Genomic DNA, 7728 nt, shown 5'->3' with positions numbered 1-7728 from the left:
TGTTCGTGCAGAACACGAACGCCACCTCCACACTCTGTTGCACTTCTATCAAGTGCTTACTACATCCCCGGCGTGGTGTGCCGTGGGCCTTGGCTCCAAGACAATGACTCAATGTGGAGTTGATCAATGAAATGCACGGCCTGTCCTGCACATGCCATTCCCTCCGCCCAGACTGTCCTCCCCACTCCCACCCCCATAGCCATCCTTCAAATGCCACCTCCTCCAAGAAGCCTTCCCAGAGTGAGCCGCCCTCACTGCTCTGCTCTTATAGAACTCCGCGAGGAGTCTCCTAGAGGGGTTTCATGATGTTCAGTGATGTCCTGCCCACCTGCTGCCCCTTCCCAGGTAGGACACCAGGCCCTCTGCATCCCTGCTCCTGGGGACCTCAGGGCTGAAGGGGATCATTCCAAGACCAAGGAGGGAGAGCCGACATCAGTATTAGAGCCGTGCTCTCATCCACTGACCCCAGTGTGATTCTGTGCGCACTCACTCAGGTGTCCAGAGTACAGGTGTGTGCACACATACACACACACATACTTTAAAAAATATAGATATACAGATTTAACTGGTATACGACATATACTATACAGATATACCATTTAACCTTTTCACAATCTTTCCAGTGACCTGGCTGAAGGCAGGACCTTTGGCTCTTGGCAGCATCATTTCCACTTCCCTCTTCCTCAGGGGAGACACCTCCTCTGGCCCCTGTGACAATACTTGCTGTCTGACTGAGGCCTCCTCATGCCAGGCACTGTACCTAGGGCTTTCCACAAGTCATTCCCTTGCCTCCAGCAGCCACTGCAGGGGACGCTATTATTAACTATATCTTAAGGCAAGGAAAACGAGGCACAGGGGTGTTATGTAATTTGCCCTAGGTCACACAGCCAGAGTGTGTGGGAGATAGGACTCGAATCTGGGCGTCTGGCTCCAGGGGACCCCTCTTTCTAGGGTCTGGTTTTACTCTCTGGTTTCATCTCCTGACAACACCAGGGTCTCTCTTCTTCGTAGAGTGAAAATTGTCCCCTTCCCAGGGAGGCCTGATCAGAGCCTCTGTGTGTCTTCCCTGGGGAGTCTGACCGAGCGCTCAGGAGTCCCAGGGCCTGTGTCAGTCTGGCAGGCACATCTCCGAATGCCCGGGCTCCTTGGTCCTGCCCGGCCAGGAACCACAGCCTAGTTTGACTGAGCAGGTGCCTCCCCCTGACTTCCTCTTACCCACAGTGGGTGGCACTTAATCCTGGCAGGCCCATCTGGGCTTTTCTGCTCCTTGTGGGAGGTATGTGTTGGGAAGGCTAAAAGCTCAGGTTTCAGATTCAAAGGATTCCGGATTCATCTTCTGGCTCTGCCACTTGCTAGCCATATGAACTTGATCAAGTGACCTAATCTTTTGAGTGACTTAATCTCAATGTTCTCATCTATAAAATGGGGATAACTGTGTCTACCTCAGAGTTGTGAAGACAAAATAAGATCTTGTATCTGAATCTTCCCATAGTGCCTGGCTCATCACCTCCTATGAATAGTATTCTCACACAAATATCGGTGTAAGCACAGACTGATGATCAGTGTATGCAGTGCTTTGGCCGGCTCCATAGTTAATCACTGTCTTGGAGTTGAGGCCCTGCCACCAGGTGCCTGGGGTATCAGCAAGGGCTCAACAAATGGATAAATAGCAGGTGGTGTTGCCATGCTGCTAATTATTACAGCCCCTCCACTTCACCCTGACCCACTCCTCCCTCCAGGGGATCTCATGATCTGCCCTATGGAACTCAGAAGTGGCCAGTGTGACTTGCTTTGGCCAGTGAAATGTGGGGGAAGCATCATTTGTGGACAAATTTATGAGCATGGTTCTTCATGTCTCTGTCCCCTGGCAATGTCCCAGAGAGACACTGCTTGTCAGTCTGGGTCATGGAATAAAAGGGAGATGGGGGTGTCGTAGGGGCCATTTGTTACTGAAAGGTAATGGGCCCTGCCCTGACTGATACAGGAGGAGGGAATCCTGGTTTCTTCAAAGGCCTGACAATCATAGAGCTGTCTGTCCAGATGGGAGACACCTTTCTCTCTACCCCGCCATCTGATCCAAACTCTCTCCTCCAAGATGACAACGCTTTTCAGTGGCAGAGTTAGGACCGCAACCTCAGTGGCCTCCTGACCTGCACCAGTGCTGCTTTCTGTGAGGAAGCTTTGGTGCAGGTGGTCCCGGAGTGACTGGTGTAGAATCTCAGGCACTAGGCTAAAGCCCCAGATACCAATTCTGCCATCCCCACTGAAAAGCTTAAAAACAAAACAGAAATCGGGGTGTCCCAGTCCTACTGCATTCACTTGGGGGGTGGGCGTGGCATGGCGGGGGTGGCGGGGGTGGTGGGGAGGAGACGTCTGGGGACCAGCCAGGATCACTGAGATTTAGGAGTGTGGAGGCCAAGGTCTTCCTGCGGGGAACCCCATCAGCAGGGATGTTGCATGGGGTGCACTGGATGGTCACCTTGGGGAGAAGCCCTCCAGAGGCTTCTCGGGAACAGACTGAGGTGCAGGGTTTAGAGGGGGCTCAAGCAGGGAGGGGGCTCAAACAGGGCGCGAGCCCAACCAAGCAAAGGAGCAGAGGGCTCCGCGGCTCCACCGATCGGCCTCCCCGGAGACAAGGCCCAGTTCTCCCGCGCCCCCTGCTGTTCAAGGGTGGTTTTAAAATTTAAGATCACTCCCTTAGATGAAACCTTTCTTTCCTAGACTCATTCACTTGACAAACATGTACTGAGCGTCCGTTGTGTGCCAAGCTCCGTTCTAGACTCTGGGGATGCAGCAGTGAACAAAACAGAAAACTCTGCCTTCACCGAACTCATTTTCTTCTGGGTTCTGGGGAAGTCCTAAGAAATTCTATGCCTCTTCCAAGGCATCATCCTGGATGTCAATGGTAGTGAAATTTTTTTCGGGTTCATAATATCTAGAGTTATTAACTAATTCCACCTGGATTTGAGGACTCCGGAGGGCTAAGCCCAGGACAAGGCACCGGGGACATGAGCTGTCACACGAACTTCTTCCTGCCCACCCTCCTCGTAGTCTAGGGGGCTGTGGTGAGGTTGACAAGGAGTCAGCCAACAACCCACGGCACTCAACGCCCCCAGGACAGATGTCAGCTGCAGAGGGAGCAGGGAGAGCAGCCCAAAGAACTGCTTTTCCACAAAAAACCCTCGCTGGAAGTGGCCTTTGCCACGGGGAGGTCTCCTGGGGGACAAGGTAGGCTCCCCGGGGAGGAAATGGTGCCTGCAAAGGCCTACACACCAAAAGGGCTTCGAGAGGGCCAAGGAGACAAAACATCATTATTTTCAGGATCCATGTTGAGGGGAGAAGGTGGAACAAACCTGGGTTACTATGAGAAGCCACTGAGGCTGGGACTGCACACGGGCATGTACAGAGGTCAGTAAAGAAGAAACCCTCCCCTCTCCGCAGGCAGTGATGTGCCCTGAAGGTGCCACATCTCTAGGAGGACTTGTAAGGTGCTAGCGGTTGAAAACCCCTTCAGTACATCCCTGTAATGCCATCAGTAAAATTTTGTGCAAGTGGATTCTTCAGTGGGGGGGTAGGTGCCATGTGTCAGGGTGGGTTTGTGTTGAAAGGGAGGAGGGAATGGGCGCTATCTAGGTTACAAGTGGAATGGTCGGTCATCCCAGTGCTTGCCCTTCCAGCTGAGGAGCTCAGAATGGCTGGAGCTAGGTGGGATTGTAACAGAAGATGTGATTGCAAATGCAGGTAGGGATCAGATGAATCCTGGAGAGGACCTTGGACTTCATCTGTGCGTTAGAGGTGAGGAGAAAGCCTTTTAAGTAACCCCTGGCTGCACTGATGATGTGCAGGACACTGGGGACAATGGGTCACACTAGGAGACCCTTATAAACAGGCCAGTGAGCCAAATATTATCAGCTTTAAATATTTTAAAATATCTATGTTTTATTATCTAGTAAGGAAAGTTTCTATGTATGCTCTTAATTTTTCTTTTTTCTTAGCTATGCTTTCTTGTTTATTTTATAAGATAAACCCCAGGATCATTTTGTTTGGATACATACTCTCTTTTTGTAGGGATCTTGATTGGAATTTGTGTTGAACCAGTAATTAGTATGGCAAGAACTGGCACTCTAGTATTCATTCTTCCCATCCAGGATGTGGTCAGTATCTCCACTCCCTCCGCTCTCCTTACAGCGCCCAGCCCGCACCTGCCTGTCTGCTGAGTAACGCTGTGCGGACTGAATCAGCAGCAACAGGAGGAAAATAAGAGCAACACGGTGACTTTCCATAAAACAAAATTAATTCTTCTTAAATAACTGTATTTCCCTCTTTCCCTACTCTTCTTTGGGGGTTGAATTGGCCTTTTTATTATAAAAAGGCTGTTACTGGAATTTTTTCTTTTTGTTTTCTAAATGCGTAAGTTCGCAAAATACATTGTAGAAATTTTACTGATGTGTGGAATCTTGAAGTCTGGATTCATTTTCAATAGGTCTTTATTACGCAGGCCATCTCCATTTTGGTAGGGATTTTTGGATGGGGGTTGGTTTTTGAATGGAGTCTTTTTTCCTAGTATATCTAATTATACAGTTCCCAGATATAGAGACTTAAGTGTTATTCAGCAACCATCTATTGAACTCCTTGAACAAGGACTTGTCACTGTATTTGGAGGCCCAGAATCTAGCCAAGGAGGTAGGAACAGCTGATGATCACAACACTGTAATGAGAAGCAGTTATGGGACAAAGAGAAGGGCTCTCAGTGTAGCCCATGGGAGAAAGCATTTCCAAGAGGTGTTGATGCTGGAGTTCACTGAAAACAAGGACTCCAGTAAATGTTTGCTGGATGAATGAATGAATGCTGAAAACTCAAAAAGACTCAGTGTTTTAATGAAAGTAAAATTATTTTGGTCTCCTGTAGAATCCTAGATGTGAGTATAGTAGGTGGCGGTGCTGTTTTGCTTAAGGCATCCGCCACCTAATTCCCTCCTGCCTTCCCCATCTGCAAATCACCAAATTGGTGAGGGAGCATCCCTTGCCATCAACTTCTCATCCTACTTTGACTTTGGGCCAGACTCAGAGAGCTCTCTGGGGTTAAGGCATGTCTTTATGAAGTTTTTAAATGTACAAAATCAGGGTGCATTCCCAAAAGTAGAATAAAAGAAAGGAGGAAACTAAGAACAGGAGCTCGTCTCCTTTCTGGTGCATTTTCTGCCTAGACACTTCTCTGCTACACATGCTCTCTGGGCCAGGTCGTCCCCAGCCTCAGGTACCTCCTATACATTCAAGACTCCACAATCCAATTTTCAACTCCTCAGTGGACGTAACCTCCTGGACAAACTTCTTGGTCATTTTTCAGGACCCAACTCCTCAGTCACTGACCCTGCCAGTCACTGGTCCACACCCGGGGACACTGTGCTCACTGGTTACATGGCTGTTTCCCTAACTAAATTGTGAGCTCACGTAGGGGAGAGGCCAAGCTTTCTTCTTCTTTTTCTTCTTTTGCATCTGCAATTCCTGGCAAAGGGCTTGGCACAATTATAATCAACTGAAAATGCTTCTCTGAACAAATGAATAAATCAGCTGAGGTTAGCTCTGTTGACATTTTCTTTCTTTAAACATATTTAAGTTGGGCAATGCTCTCTGAACTTCTGACCAGGAAAGGGCCCTATTAAGATTCCAGTGACTTCCTCTTTTCATATGGAGGAAGTGGCCCTTATGGGGGAAGTTCTGAACTCTGTAACATCACAGGCTTAATTTTCTTTAGCTTGTCTGTCAAGCATAAACACATAAATTTTCTTTAGCTTGTCTCTAAAAAATATCTGCAGTATGAACTTTTGGGGATAATATAAAAAGGATAAAGGTAATTTGGCCCAATTTAGGTAAAATGTATGAAGCTTCTTTGGAAACTTTAAATATGCATACATACATGTATGTAATGTATGTATATATGTACATACATACATGGTATAAATGGATTTTTAGAAGGTACTTTAAAAAAAAGCCAAATCTATTAAAATTACAATTCCACATTAATATGAAATTTCCACTTATGATAAACTAGTACTTTTAAAAGAACAAAATGTGCGAGATTCAAACCAACAGGGACTGTGTTGCTGTAGTATGGCTTAATATTTATAGAAACATAATCAACATTGCAAAAGGGCTTCTTTTAAATTGGCAGCTAGAAGGGTCTTAAGTGCAAATCACTTCAGTACAAAGACTGAGTCTCTAATGGACAGGCCTGGTGGATTACTCGGGGCAACTGCCCATGAGAGTTTGGATACAGCTGTGCCAGAGGCTATTCTGACATGCGGTATGCAGTGTAAGTTTTACTGCTAGAAACCAAGGGCGAACTAGGGGTGAGGGTAAGCGTCACAGATGCTGGCCACCAACTAGGGCATGGAGGGTGGGGGATGGGCGGCTTTCTGGGAAAAGAGGAACACTGTGATGATGCTACCTCTTTGCTGCAGGTTAAGTTTTTACTATTCTTCTAGTGCCTTTCGGCTCCCCCCAGCCCACCATGGGGATCAACTTTTCTGGCCAGACAGTTCAAAATTGCCAGGCCACCCTGAGACTGTCCCAGAAAAAACTGCAGGCAAGACATGGGTACAGGGGCCCGGAAATGATGTGTGATGATGTCCATGTTCTTGAGCAGCTTACTGTCCAGGGATGGAGCCATGTGATCCATAGAGTCATTACCCCAAAGGCATCCCTACTTTGACTATGATGCTTTAGGCTGGAGGGAAAAGACAGTACAGCTGACTCTTGAACAAGGTGGCATATAATTTACAGTCGGACCTCTCTGCATCCACTGTTCCTTTTCATCCCTGAATTCAACCAACCGTGGACCATGGCAGTTCAAACTCCATTGTTCAAAGGTCAACTGTACTTGAATTTTCAGTTCTCTACTCCAATGGTCTCATTTAAGCCTGGGTGCCCAGGAAACTCGCCTGAACCTTTAAACTTTCTCTCTCTCTCTCTCTCTCTCTCTCTCTCTCTCACACACACACACACACACACACACACACTCTCCCTCTCCCTCCCTCCCCCCCAGGACCTTCATCCCCAGAGAGTGCACACACTCTACCTTGGAGGTTTGGGAGGGCGCAGGGGCTATCAAGTGCTCCAGATGAGGTTCCTCTGCTTTCTCAGTCTTCGAGTAAACAGACAACCACTTGCCTCAGAGCTGCAGGTGTTGGCTTCATGGTCTTTTTAGCCCTTTGTCTAATACCAGACACTTGCCCTCGTAAGGATCAGCTCTGTTCTGCCCACCAGGTCTAGGCAGCCTTCCTTCTCCATCTCAGGGTAGCCTACAAAATGGGGTAAACAAAATCGTAGAACTCACAGCAGCAGAGCCAGGGAAAGTGTCGGACAGTGTTTACACACGCTGTGTCAGGGAAGGTTCTATAGGGGAGAGCTGAGAGGCTGGAGAGAACTGTGGGATCCTAACACATGCCCTCTGGTCTTGCGGGGTGTGCTGGCATTTCTGACTGCTCATTTTAAAAGAACTCAAGTCAGCCTAACCCAAAGAAGCGAGTCACCTCTCAGCTTCGCAGGCCCTAAAAAAGCATTTATGGGGTTCAGGACACATGATCTTAAAACGTGGTACCTTGAGGGACTTGAGAAAATGGCAGAAGCAGGAAGGTTTCCCCAACTGTCCCCCTGCCCTCTTCTCCTGAAATAGGTCATAAAACCTTTATGTGAGAGGCACCCTCCCTAGCCCCAGAGGACAGGAAC

The sequence above is a fragment of the Camelus ferus genome, chromosome 16 (assembly GCF_009834535.1).
Source record: "Camelus ferus isolate YT-003-E chromosome 16, BCGSAC_Cfer_1.0, whole genome shotgun sequence".
Lineage (NCBI taxonomy): Eukaryota > Metazoa > Chordata > Mammalia > Artiodactyla > Camelidae > Camelus > Camelus ferus.
Note: the sequence above shows the minus strand (reverse complement) of the source record.